Source organism: Corvus cornix, chromosome Z, assembly GCF_000738735.6.
Source record: "Corvus cornix cornix isolate S_Up_H32 chromosome Z, ASM73873v5, whole genome shotgun sequence".
Classification (NCBI taxonomy): domain Eukaryota; kingdom Metazoa; phylum Chordata; class Aves; order Passeriformes; family Corvidae; genus Corvus; species Corvus cornix.
The window spans coordinates 29,131,581-29,146,309 of NC_046357.1; the positions used below are offsets into that span (position 1 = coordinate 29,131,581).

Consider the following 14,729-nt stretch of genomic DNA (forward strand, 5'->3'; position numbering starts at 1 on the left):
ATTTCAGTGCAAATGTTTTCATCCTCTGAGAGCTGATTACCAAGCTGTTATTTATTTTATGCTTGAGAGAAAAATGAAGTGACATTTTGTTTCTGGCTTTAAAAAAGAAATGTAGGGTTTTTTCTTTTGAAAAACAAAAGCTTTTTTTTTTTACAATTTTTTTTTTAACTTTCCAACAACAGATAGACTGCTTTTGGAGAGGAATGATTTTGGTAGGCAGTTATTCACTATATTCAATGGAATTGAAATTCTATTCTCTCTCAGTTGGCTGTGTGTTTAGGTGTTGCCTTCCCAAAGCAAAAGGGACTTTACGGAAGAAGATGCTTTGGGATCACTTGGGCTGGGATGTAACACATGGTGTCTATATTTGGCACAACAATGCTAGGCAACAGAAGACATCTTTCCAGTCTGCTATTATTACTTCAACCTACTCCCTACATCAGAAACAGGCTGATTAAACCCTTTTTTGTTAAAGCTCCAAACCATGGTGATTTAACAGAGAGAAACAGAAGAAACGGTAGTTAAAGAGAATTTAAATAGCTGATGTTTTCCATTTGGATGGTATGTATTTTCAAACCTATAGCTGCCTCAACTGTGTTGTGCTGTGTTCATTATATTTGGTGTATCATACTTGGCGGTCCCTTGGTTGTTTTTGCTGGACTACTTGTTTACCTCTCCTTCCTTTAGCTGAAAAGTGAAACTCTAAATATATGGGAAGCTGACATCACATGTTCTTCTTTTTATATCTGTGTCCCTATGTATTTACATAATTGCTGGAAGTAATTAGCAGGAAGAATTGCCTAAAGAAGAAGATATTTGTGCAGAGAATGTGTAAACTCTTGTGGCATATTTCCTGGGGAGAGATCTCTGCTGTATAAAACATCTAGTTAAAGCTCTTGGAGACACTGGGATGGGTGCTTCTCAGCACCCAGATGTTTGTACTGTGTTTTTTCTGTTGATGGCTTAGATGAAATGATGAATTACTTCTTACCAGGGGGAGGTCCTGATGATGCCTCAATGAGGAGAGCAGATGATAAGGTGCTTACCGCTCTTTACATGGGCAATTTAGTAAACTCCTGCAGCTTTCAGAAGTTATTGCACTACATTCAATGAGTTGACAAATGTCACCTGGCTGAGAATAGGGTCTCATGCTTATAGATGTTCTTTGAGATTTATAGACAAAAAAACACTGCAAAAGAATTAGTTATTTGTAGAAGATGAGAACAGTTTAGAATAATCGACTTTCTGGTGGGAGGGATTTTTGAATCTCTGCATTTCGTACAGATTTATATAATGCCATGTTTCTCTTTAGAGCCGCTTGGAAAATAATATAATTTCAAGACAACAAAGTAACATTTCAAGAGGGACTCATGTTGGATAAACCCAACTCAACACATGCAAAGTAATATGCTACCTGAAATGTTCTTTTACCCCATTTTCTGTTGACACCAGAACGAATTCTTACTCTTTTTAATGCTATGTATTCCAAAAGTCCTTCTTGAGGAATCTTATTATTTGTTCCATAATGGCAAAATGGCTGTGACAATAAAGAAAATCAGTCGTGGAAAGGTTAACGGTATTTCATTCTCCTGTATTTGCACTGAGTGTAGTCAATCACCATTTTTGAAGGTAGGTAAGGAAGTTTACCACAGAAGGAAGCCTATCTTATTGGTTATTTCTACTGCTTCACATCCTATTATAAATTTATTTTGTATGCTTTTATGTCAAACTCCTCCACTGAAACACAGACTAGGGATGAGAAAATGGAGAAAATCCAGTTGTTTCAAGTCCTGCTTTGATTCTTTGATGCCACTAGCTGATGCCACATGTCATTCTGAGTTGACCCAGTGAAGAGCTGCAGCTTTCAGAAGCAGATGCTGGTCATGATGTGTGCCATCAGAAGCAGAGGCCTGCACCTGTGGTGCTGATTGACAGGAAGACTGATCTCCGCATTTCTATCTGCCCTATCTCTACACAGTTGAGGTTTATAAACATTGTTCACAAGGTATTTTGTGTACACAGTGCTCATTTATGTAAGATAAAAGCCTAGACAGAGGAAGAGAGATACAAAAAGACAAATATTTAGTCCTTCTTCAGGTACTTCTTTCCTTGAGACAAACGTGTGACTTTGTTTTTACAGCTAATCTTCTATAAAATCCCTTTACTATACATTTAACTCATTTTTTACACCCACTACCCAATGCCCAGAGGCAGATCCTTCTCCAACTCACTCCAAAAAGCCATTATCCCTTGATGTTTCTGAAAGCATAAGGACAGCCCCATCTGGAGTAAAGCCTTGTGGTTTGAGGGGTGAGCTGGGATTTACTTCACATCTGCAATGATCTCCTCCAGTGAGCCCCCTTTTCTTGCTAGAAATGATAGAGGGAATATCCACTTCCTGCTGAATTACCCCTGCAAGACTAGCGCAGAGGAAGTGGCTCTTATCTTGCAGCTTTCTGTTATTTCCGCAATTGTTAGAAACACTTAATTCCTTTCTGGAAGTGAGTGAGTTGCCAGCAGAGCTAAGCCTTGTGGGGTTAGATTGATGAGGGGAAACCTATTTTTCTGACTGCCCTTCTGTTTTTCTGCCTGCTAGCAAACAACAGTCAATACAAGTAGCTGCAGGAATCAAGGTGATCTTTTATCTCCCCAGAGGAAAGTTGAAAGCTCCAGCTGAGTAAAATGATGAGGAAATGGAAACAGAATTGCTGGGTGGGACAAATCCAGGTAAGGGTTTCACATTTCCAAAACATTTTACTTTTTGATAAGTAAAATGGGAGTTGGAAATTCAGATTGAATTGCCTATGACATCTATTTAAAAAAGGTTTTTTTAGGAATAAAGAGGTACCTTTCAGGATTAAATACAAACTATAGTTTAAGAAAATGCTTTGGAAAAGCCTGTTTTAAAATGCAAAGAACAGTGTGACTCCAGCTCCAATTTAAAAAGTCTTTTGCGTTGCAGGAGATTTGGCCATTAATGCCACACTGACTTGTAAACTACATACTTGCAGACCTATCCTCTTATATTTGTTCCTTGGTCTTGGCAACTGAATTCACAACATGCACCTGCTAGCAGTCTTCTACACCTTGCTAATAGGAGTTAACGCAATTTTCTTAAGCTAGAAAATGATGTGTTTTATTTAGGAAAAGCCTATGGATCAAATGTTTCAGCCTAAAATGTCATTGCTTACCTCTGAATTCAAGTTAAGCTAAGTTCTGGGTATTGATGGTTTAACATCTATTTTCCTCTTTTGCTTTGACTCCACAGGAACATACTAACACACAGGTGTGTGAAGGCTGAAACTGCATGTTAGTAGGTCTAAAGCTGGGGGAGAGAACTAAAGTAAGCCTGCAGAATCCTTTCAGAGATGGCTGTAACCATAGCTTTGGCTGGGGTGCTACGCATAAACATTCTGCTCTGGTGATAGCTAATGTTAGAAACACCAAAAGCAGGTCTGTGGCATGGAGAGAGCAGGACTGGGGTGGTCTTAGTGCCTGTTTGTTGATTTAGGCTTGGGCCTGAGAAGAAGCAGGTGAGAAGCATTTGGGAAAAGCCCAAGGATTTATGCCTAAAGACTGTGCTTTTAGTCTGCAATTTTCTGTGCGGTAGCTGTTCGGTGACTTGGGGCACACAGGTTAAGACTGCAACTGGCCAGATACTGGTGTAAACAGGCTCAGACTGAGCAGAGGAGAACCTGGCTACATGTTTGACAGTGGAGGCTGGCCTGCTTGTGTCTGAGCTTGTTGGATGGGCAGTGAGCACCTGTGTAGGCAGCAGATCAGTGTTAATGGAAACTGCCTGGGTGGAAATTGGCAGTAAAGCAGAGCAGAATGCTGGGACATGATCCTTACTGCAGATTAATTTTTATGGCCAAGGATATAGCTAAGGCTCTGGAAAAGTAGGATAAAATGCCTGATGCTTCGTATTTAGGATGTTTTCTCCTTTGTCTGGAGCCTGGCTCAGAGCCTGGCTGCTGTGCAGCTTTGGGGCAGCGACCTTACTGAAGCACAAGAAGTAGAAGGATGCGGAGTTGACTTTAAATATAGGTCTGAACTACCACCTTTCCTCAAGGAAGTCATATTCCCATGTCCCAGCCCCACTTCTAGAGCAGGAGAAATTAAATCATTTGTCTGACAAAACCACAGAACCAAAGTCAAAGTCACAGGTCACAGCAAATCAAGGATGTAAGGGCAGTTGGGATCAGGCGACATGCTCTGTTCCTAACTTTCCACTTGCTGATTAGACAGTAAGAGACCTATGGTCCTCCTTTCATGTCCTGTCAGTCTTGGCTTCTCCAGCAGCACTGAAAACACATGTATGTTAGTAGTGACAGAGACAGCATAATGTGAGGGAGAAACTGCTCACTGGATTCAAAAGGTAAGCTTTTCCCTACCAGGTTGCGATGGACAAGACAGTGATGATCTTCATCCCTGTGCTTTTCCTTCCTCTTAAAGCCTTTGCTATTCAGCACTGAGTTGTGTAGCTACAGACACTATTGGGGTTGAAAGCATCAAGTATTAGCAGAGGTGGTACTTAAATAAACTCTCTTCCTCATATGTGCTCTGTCTGCCCAAGGTCTGCTTGGTGGTGAACTGGAAACAGCAGAAGACTTCATGAATCTACTGCTGCTCTTTGCAGAGCAGCAAAAGTGGAAGCAGAGAAAGACTTCCACCTACTAGACAGCATTACTGTGGTGTGCATGGGACATCAGTACAGGCAGAGCATTCTGACTTTAACCAGTTTTCTAGGAATGTCAGTGGACTCTGGGAAGTGCTATGCTCCTTGCCATATGTAGAAGGAAGCTTTGCACAGTTCTGGATATGTTCTGAAGCTTAATTCTACACCGTGTTCTCATTGAGCTGGCCTTACTCAAAGCTTTTGCTAGCTTTGCAAATCCTCAGGTGTGGCATCATGTTTAATGTATCAAGGTTGTTATCTTCTGGCTCCTCACATTGCTGAAAACCTGGGCTGCTTTTATGTTTGCAGGCTTCAAGCCGTGGGAAAGATTAGGCAGGCTCTCAAGAGGCCTGAAGAAAGGCTTTTTTTTCTGACACCCAACAGTGACACTATCACAGGAAACCAAGCAGACACTGTACCTAATGCTTTGCAGTCTCAGATTTTCTCCTATTCTGTGACTGGATGTTGCTGCCCACATCCTTAGCTCTCACTTGATGCAGAAACTTGGAATGCAAGTGAGAAACCAGAGTGCTGCTTGTGTGTGGGGTCTGGCTGTGTGAAGCACAGGGATCATAAGATCGTAAGAGGCTAGGTTCTTCAGACGTGACAGAAGAGGCATGACTTTAGATGTATCACAGACAGTAACTTATATTTGTTCTTTTTTCCAGGGAGGAAGGGCATCTATCCAAGAAGAAGGGAGGACTACAGGTGAGAATCAATCCAAGCAAAATCACATCTATGGCTAACAGAAGCACCAAAATGTTATCCTTGCTTTTTTTTTTTCCCCAGATGCGAAAATGTATTCAGTGAGACTACTAAACATGTGATCCATGTAATACAAAGATTCATTCAGGACTGATGACTCATTTAATGACCTGCTAGGGAAAGCTTCAGTCTTCCCAAAGCTCACAGCAGCTCCAATTTGGCACACAGGGAAAAAAAATTCTCACTGGGAGCTGAGTAGCATGGATAGCACTGCCAACATATTACAGCCGTACCAGATGTTTCACAGCTTTGCAAAATTGACTAGCATTGCCTACAGTGTGCTCCAGAAAACTGCTTGCTACGTCAGAAAAGCATAAAATTTTTATTGGACAGCAATGAAAGCAAATGTGCAGTGTTTGTGTGATGACCAGCCAAATCTGTAAGAAAGTTTCAACTTATGTATTTTTTACTTCCCTCCAAGAGAGAAAATGTAAATATGACATGCTGCTAGTAATAGGTGATGAGTCAAGGGAGTAGATGAAACAGAGAGCAGGGAATGGGGGAAGAAGTCTATCTTTTCTTTCTTGTCAATGTCTTATTCACAATGTCAGTCTTGACTTCTGCTGAAGTTTGGTTCTTCTCCTCCATCTCAACCTAAGAGAGGATCAAAGCTAGAGAATACAGCTGAGGCATATTCAGCAACAAATACAAACACAAGGGTTTAGAATCTAGATTAAATGTTGGGAGATGGTAGAGCATCCCAGGCTACTTTTGCTTGATGTGGCAGGCAGCAGAGTAGAGCATAATGGGCAGATGGGACCTTATATATGTCCTTGCTCTGTTCCTAGGGTAGTGCAGCTGAGGACTGCATATTTTTGCATATGCCTCTATATGCCTGAAACTGAGGTCCATGGCATTTTTTCCTTCTGGAACTCTGGCTAGTGCTCTATTTAGATTACAGCTGGTCTCCAGCCCAGCTGAAGCAGCAATTCAAAAAGTAACACACAAACTGCTGGTGAATAAGAATCTGAAGTTTCCTTAAGATGTATTCTGTTTACTGCTAATTAGTTTACTCATGTAAATGGACAAGTTCAACGAGGACATTTCAGAGGTGATGTGTGTGTGAAAATGCCATTTTCTCCTAAGAAATGTACTAGATTTCAAGAAAGAATTTTTGAAGGGGTGCTTGCAAATCCTGATTGGAGTTTTCCCTCAAAACAAGAAGAATTGAGTAACCTCTAAGAAACCTTACTATCTGTAATTACAAAATCCAGCTGCCTTGACTGGCCTTGGGAAGGACACCAAAGTCACATCCTCTGTTCGGTTGGTATATCTGTGCGAGCAGGTAACTGTAGTAGAGAGGTCAGGAAAACAGACTCAGGTTTCCAATTCAATCGCTCCAAGAACTTCGAGTACTGCGTTCCCAAAATATGGTCAATAGGCACTTGCAGAGTAATGAAGAAGTAAGTTTGAAAGTGTTGATTCCTGGGTCAGCAACTACAGCTTCTTCTGAGACCTTGACGTGAGTAGACAGCTTTGGAGTTTATTGCTGGGTCACCACAATGAGAGAAGAGAGGCAGGGTGAAGACCCACCTGTTCCTTAGTGTTCCCATAGCCTAGCCAGCCTGCTTTGCAAGGTCAAACTTTGAATGTAGCAAAAAATCAATACAGTCTAAAGCTCCAGACTTAATATTGATTGTGTCTTTGAAATTCTCCTCTTGACTGGTCTGCTATTTTTGTTCATAACTGAGGTTGAAGTCACTCTCCTTGGTACCTGTGGACCTTGTCAGTTCATTCCCAGGTCCCCCAACCACTTTACTTCTGCTCACTTTACAATTACTTTTAAAAGGAGTTCTTTAACATTCTCCTGGAAATAAGAGGAATCCTTTCTGTGCCCCATATCTGTGAGGGGCAAACAATGCAGTCCTATGAGCGGTTGTCTCAATTACAGAATTTGGTTTTGTTAAGATATTGGAGAAAATGATTATGAATTCTTGTAAGTAACATATACTTTTTACAAGGAGAACCTCGAGCTTATAAACACTGTAATACACCTGCCTGCATTTTAATCTGGTTGGATTTAAAACCTTTTTTTTTTAAATTTAAAACTTTTTATTATTTACACCTTGCTTTTTGTAGGACTGTAGTCAAGGAGTTGAAAACTTCTACTGTAGATATGTTCTGCATTTCTTCTTCCATTTGTATTGTGAATGCAAGAAAAACAAATGTTAATTGACAATTAATATAAATTGAACAATAACTGAGTAACTAATATCTCCAGAAATCCTTTTTTTTTTTTTTCCTTCTGGGTAATATGTGTAAGATTTAAAGCAGTACAGAATTTAGACTGTCAGCTTGAACTTTCTGGGATTTCATTGTCCATGATGATCTCTGTTAAAGAAACTCTGACTTTGAAAATAAAGCCTGGTTTTCACTGTATTTATAGTGTTATCTGTATTTAAAGCACGCAACAAGCTAAAGTGGGTAAGTTGTTCAAATCTGTGGAAAAATTTTCTTGTGTAAAACTGTACCTGGTCTACAACAGACTGCAGGGGAGGACAGTTTGTGCTCTTCTTATGCAAAGAAGTTACACAGCTTTTGGAAAAATGTATTTTAAAGATCAGGCTTCTGCCTTTAAAAAAAAAATTCTTCTGGTACGTCTTCTTCTTTGGATTCAGCAAGCCAATGAGAATAGGAAATAAAGCATAAGGATTAACCCTCTGGAGAAGACCACCCAATTTCATACTGGAGATTTTACTCTTCAGCATGTTGCATGGATATTACTTACACATAAAGTGAAAATTTTTCTTGCCATTAAAGACGGAGAAATGGAAAATATGAAGTGCAAGGGTGAGATCTTCTGTTTGTGTGTTCTTTGAGTCTGATCATGTCTGGTGAATATATGACTGTCTGTCTCCTTGGTCTCAAAGACTTCAGGATCGCCAACAGTTGTTCACAATTTGGACAAAATTTTGTACTTAAGAGCTAATATGCTGACCTCTGTAGCTGTCAGCTGTAGTCTTCACATGTGTGAATTAGTCCAGAATTCTAACCATTGCTCTCTGTAATACACACCTGAAGTCTTCCATCAGGAGAACAAATTTTATCCCCTTAGCCTTTCTTCATGTTTCAACACTAGTGCTGCAAGAATTATTTCATTATAGAAACTCAAAGGTGGTCTTACTTCACTAAGGTCAATGCAAAATTATTTATTCTCACTGGTCCTTAGGAGTATTCGTGAGTGCTCTAGAGTGCCAGACATTCAGCATGCAATGCTCAAGGTCCCCAGCACACTTTCTTTTTTTCTTTTTTTTCATCTCCGTGCCTTCCAGTGGCTCATGAAACATAAACTGTCTGGTTTCTTAGGAAAGTACTGTCTGTTGGGTAAGGAAAAGTTCCCAACAGCTATCAGCCTTCGTTATCAAGAGATTTGCATGCTAACACATGTCCAGAAGAACACAACATTTCATCAGGCCTCATCACAGCTCTGTTTTCCAGTCTTGCCAGCACTGCTACTGATTATCATGCCTCTCTACTTTTGTGTGTCTGAGGCCAATGAAGTAGAACTGTTCATACTGTTCATACCACGTCACCACTTCCCAGAGCACAACAGAATCAGTTTTGTGCTCTTTTCCTAAACACCAGAAAACAAACCTTTGTACACTCTCTATTACTGGAGATTTGACTCAGAAATCTCAGTGGGATATCCACAACTAATTTCTGGGTTTTTACCCTGAAGGTAGAGTAGAAGCATGTTGAGATTGGCATCCTAGATTCTTTCCTCAACTGTGGCCACTGTGATGTGCCAGATAGGATTTTCTGACTTGCTCTGTTTGCTGTGAGGAACAAGGACAGAGGCAATGTTGTGGCTGGCCCTAGCAGTGCATCACTCAGTAGGGAAGGGAAGGCAGGGGTTGTCTTCCTGGTTGAAGTTTTGTTCTTGGCTGCTGCAGGCTTGTGCCACATGCCCTCCTGCACAGGCATTTGCCTGAGCTGTGACCTTATGGTCGATAGACTCCTATTTGGGCAGGGAGAGAACAGCTGAGCGTCATTTAGCAACTGAAGCCCTCACCCAGTTGGATGCTGACTGAAAGCTGACCAGCCATGTGTCCTCTCTGCACTGCAGATCCTTCCAGGAAAGCGTGAGACTGCTGTGAAAACACACTACCAGGACTTTGTGTAGCGCGTACCTCTGAATGCCAGCCTATCCTATGTGGTGAGTGAGATCTGATCCTTGCCTTGTAAGAAAAGAGAAGTTTATGAGCCAAACCTTTGCGCTAGTGGAGTGGTCAGAGGCATAGATCTGGCTTGATAAACACATTTGTAGGCAAGCTGGTCCTTTCAACTCTTCTTGGCTATCCTCACTCGATGTAGAAACCAGTTCCCTTCTGAACGTCTCAGGCCAAGCTCACAAACCACTCAAGGACGTGTAGCTGTCCACATGCAGCCTTTAGACATAAACCATTACTGAGACTAGCAAGAGTCATCTGTGTGTGTTAAAATTTGTGTTTGTTAAAATATTTTCACTAAGGGAATTTTTTTTCTGGGAACTGTTTAACCAAGATTTCTTCAATGACATTAATATGCTTTAATAGAGTTAATCATGCACTGAAGGGTCATTGGTATCCTTGACATTGCACCGAAAGTAAAGCAATATGAAAAAAATTGAAATAATATCTTTGACAGTTCCTCCTTGGTGCAAATAAAAATAATATATTTTGTATTGAACAGCAATTTTCATCTAGAATATCTCTTGTTATTTGTAGAATAATCAGTCTGTACTTGATTTAATAGAATTATAGCTGTGGTGAGAAGAATGGTACATGAAGTTCAAAATGGACCATCTTTGTGTCATCAAAATTACACCTGAGTCATGAATCTAGAAAGTAATTTGACAGGAAAATAACACATTTAATAGCAACAGAAAAAGCCTACTTCTTTCAGCACTTAGCAAAAGTAGTGGTGATGAAAAAGACATATATATTGGTACATAATTCCTTGACAAAACCAAGGCTTTAGTTGATGTCAGTGCTGAACAACAAAGTGAAAAGCTTTTCTCAAACTTTGCATTTGTGACAGCCTCAGTGACCGAGAGTCAACAACTTCCATCAACCCCTACTGACACAACCTCGACCAATAAAATTCGGTGTCCCCTATGGCTCTTTTGCTGTGTAATTACACAGAGCGTAACCCGCCACTCCTCTCTTTGCAGTGACATTCATTTTCAGGTGGTCTGTAGCCCAGCTTTGAATAGCACTGTGCATGGATTTACATGTGCTGCTGAACTCTATCTTTCCCACAACAATCCAGAGCTCATCAGAGGATGGTTACTAGACTCCTCACATAAGCCATCACCAGAGGAATTAAAGGACACCGTTTTGTGGTTCCTTTGCTAGAAAGGCTGAAAAAGGGCCCAGTCCTTGCTGCAAGAAACAGACCAGAGGGTCCAGGCGTTCACAGGTGGGAGAAGAGGGCTTTGTCAACAGGCAAAGAACCATTGTCTCTGCTCCTGCCCCTGTGTGGGGCCTGCTGTCAGTGTCACCTGGCAGGCAGGCCCTCACCCTGCTGCCTGTGAGTGACACTCAATGTGCCTGTGCTCTGTAAAACACAACAGTGAGGTGCTGACATGCAGAGATTGATGAACTATGGAAAAAGGAAAGATGGATATACAAAGGTACTAGGTCTGAGGCTGGAGAAGAGTATTAGGCCCGAAAAAGGGCTCTGCTCACTGCAGAGTAATAGTGAGCTGATTTCAAATGTGGGTTGTACGTGCAAGCACACACAGCTATAATGCTGGGAAGGAGATGGTGTATTACTACTGTTATCCATGTGTCATGTCCATATCACTGAGTTCTCCAGAGAATTTACAGACTTAAAGGACGTGATAACATCAATCAGAGGAGGCATCAGCACAATCCACAGTTTTGTCCTGGTCCAGATATATGTCTGCCAGAATCAGTTCCTGAGAAAGCATAGTCTTGATGTCACAAATGTGATAGGGCCATTAACAGAGGAGATGACACTGATTTTTGCTAGAAGCATAGTTAACAGAACGTTTGACTCTCATTGTGTGGGAGGAGGCTTGCTGGTATCCCTTACAATCATCTGTGGTATCACGGATGACCCAGCTAAAATATCTGTTCAGGGTCATTGTAGCACCTGAATGTCTCTAGCTTTTGGGATATTCACAGAAGGGGTAAACTCTGCTGCAGAGGATACATTGGATCTACAAACCCATTACCAGCCTCCTCCTCCTCCTTCTGAGCTGGGAGAGAACTGTCTTCATTTTAGAACTGGGAAAAAGTCTTCTCTTGCCTCCCTGCTCTCATTTCAGTCTGCTGGGACTTTGAAATCCATGTATGCAAACCACTTGCATACCCTCATCCTTTCGCATCAGCATGCAGTCCATTTGGCCGTGTTCTTTTAACATCTATTCTTCACTGAGGTCCGTCTGGGGTGTGGCTAAGACCAATGCTTAGTCAGACAGATTTTGTAAACAATGAGATGAAATGAAACAAGCTCCATGTTTAAAATATTTTTCCTTCCCTGTTGTGAAGTTCCTCCTTTGTCCTTTGATTGTTTGATAGTCTTTTCATTGAGAGGAAAAGAGAGATACATTTCAATGGAGACAGACATGCAGGCAAACAATAGCATTCTTATTAAAAATCAGAGGTTTCCTGATAGTGAAGTGTTTGGTACTCAGAAGTAATATCCTGAATTATATAAAATACATGTGCAGCAATCATCCACTATGCACAAGTCAATGTGGAACAGGCATTTAAGAATATTGTTTGTGCCAATCTTGTCCAAGTGTACTAAGATGATCTTGTTCAGAAATGCTAACAGGAGCCATCGCAGTCTTCCACTCCCCTCTCTCTGTTTTTCATGAAAACCTGGATCTTGGTGGGCATGCTTGGTGTTGGATTTGCCATACAGGATGTGTCATGGTCCCACACATGACGTAACCACTCCGAAGTACTGCCTGAAAGTCCTGTTGCTGCCTCCGTTTTTTTATCGTCTCCAGGACTCTGTGCTGTTGCTGTTGAGGCTAGTCAGGATGCCCAAAAATAGTTGCCCAAATATAACACAGCTTCTGTGCTTTCTGTATTTCTGAATGGTGAACAAAAACGTGCACCAGCAGAAGCAGCAGTCTACTGAATTTTTCATGTTTTCCCTGATAACCTGTCCTCCACAGCCGTGATACACTGGGGAGAACATTTTCCTATTACAACATAAATATTTCAGCCCATGTGCAGAGACAGGAGGGAGTTTTCACAGGAGATAATATATCTTTTGACTGTGGATGCATACAGAAATTGTACATGTTGGATGAAATTTCATGATGGTAATTTCTAAATATCTGACTGTAGAAAGCAGCTGTCAGCACTTAAGTGATTTTGAAATTAGTCAGACTTAAGAGGACGATGCAATCTGGCTTGCTCAAGTACAGCCTTCTAAGAATGAGAGAAAATACCTGGGCAAGAAGAGGAACATTTTTGAGATATTTTCTACTAAATAAAGCATTTATTGTTTTCTTTGGTAAGACAGCAAAGAAATGCTCATCAGCCTAAGAAAACAATCAGGAAGTAGAGGAGGTAGACACTTCACTGTGAAGAGGATTATTTGGGTCATCTAGCCTGTTGATGACTATAAAATTGTACAGTTAATAGCAGTTGAGAGCCTTATTCAATATCCTGCTAAAAGTTCTCAGGTCCCCCGCAAAGAAGGTTTAAATGTGTACCACATCAAGTGGCAGACCTGAGCTACTTAATGCAGTTTATATTAGCCAGGTCTTTAGGTTTAAGAGTAAAATTATTTTATTTTTAGCATTTTGTATGCAACTACATACTGGAGGATCTCAGGGTCCTAGTAGGTCTCAAGGAGAAAAATAGCTAGATCAGAACAACTGCTTCTCCGAGAGCATATATTTTGATCAAAACGGAATCACAGAGTAAGCTGGGTTGGAAGGGACCCACAAAGATCATGACTCCAACTTCTGGTCCTGCATAGCACCATCCCTAAGGATCGCACCATGTGCCTGAGAGTATTGCTCAAATGCTTCCTGAGCTCTGTCAGACTGGGGCTGTGACCACTTCCCTGGGGAACGTGTTCCAGTGCCCAACCACCCTCTGGGTGAAAAACCTTTTCCTGATATCCAGCCTAAACCTCCCCTGAACAGCTTCAGGCCATTCCCTCCAGTCCTGTCACTGCTCACCACAGAGAAGAGATCAGTGCTTGCCCCTCCTCTTCCCCTTGTGAGGAAGTTGTAGACTGCAATGAGGTCTCCCCTCAGTCTCCTCTTCTCCAGGCTGAACAGACCAAGTGACCTCAGTTGCTCCTCATACAGCTTCACCTCAAGGTCCTTTACCATTTTTGTCATCCTCCTTTGGATGCTCTCTAACGGCTTAATGTTTTTCTTGTACTGTGGCACCCAAAACTGCACACAAGCTTGACTGTTCTTTATGTGGAGAACACCTAGTCCCTGCTTCTCTCCAGGATTCCACTTACAGCAAGACAAGGTAAGCAGCTGGCTGTTGGTTGAATGGGTGGAAAGCAAATCAAAGCAAACTCTGCTCTCTGCCTTCTGGCAGCTGAATGATGCAGACCAGCTGTCTTGTAGTGAGGCTGAGAGAAAGATGCTCCTGGTAAAGGATAGAGCTCTGTAGTGTAAAGGAGTCAGCCTATGGAAAGATGAAACTGGTGAATAACAAGGGAAGTTATTCACGTAATTATCAGTCCTGGGGAAATCTTAATAAGAAATCTCTACCTTCCTTCTTGTTTCTACCCATTGCTCCTTACAAAAACATGGGAGAGAATAGTAGCAAAATAGAGGTTCTTAGGGAATGATTCCACCTGATGTCAAGGGATCTCAGCAGTTCCCCTAAGATGTGAGTGTTGAGGGAATTGAAAGAGCCCTTTCGTCATGGAAGACAAAAATCAGGGCAATGATAGATGCTGAATCAGTGTCTCCTATAACTGCAGAGGTTCAGGTGCACTCTGCGCTGTAGAGCTGTGTAGCAGGGCCACAGGAAGCTCATACTTTTAGTGCTGATTTTAAGAGGCAAATTTCCATAAGCATACTTAGGAGTGTGGGGAAGGTTGACTAGGTACACCTTGAACTGTCTTGATATTCAGAGTAATTAAGATCACTGCTTAATCAAAGGTCTTTGAGCTAAAAATGAAACCAGTCAGTATAATTCAAAGAACTTGCAGGGTAGCTGGATCCAGACAGTGGTGTTCAGGCTGACTACAGGGCAATTCCCTCCAGATTGCAGGATTAAGAAGTCCTGTAGAGAGTAAAATAGATCACAGAATCCTAGAATCATAGAATGAAAAGAGTTGTAAG

General features: G+C 41.4%; 1 long non-coding RNA gene across 1 annotated transcript; it reads left to right on the forward strand.

The window, feature by feature from the left end:
• The first annotated feature begins 373 nt into the window (after window positions 1–373).
• On the forward strand, window positions 374–8,221 carry LOC104689766. Its single transcript, XR_751858.4, has 4 exons — window positions 374–561; window positions 2,597–2,727; window positions 5,347–5,386; window positions 5,468–8,221. It is a non-coding gene; the product is annotated as an uncharacterized LOC104689766 (long non-coding RNA).
• The last annotated feature ends 6,508 nt before the right edge of the window (window positions 8,222–14,729 follow it).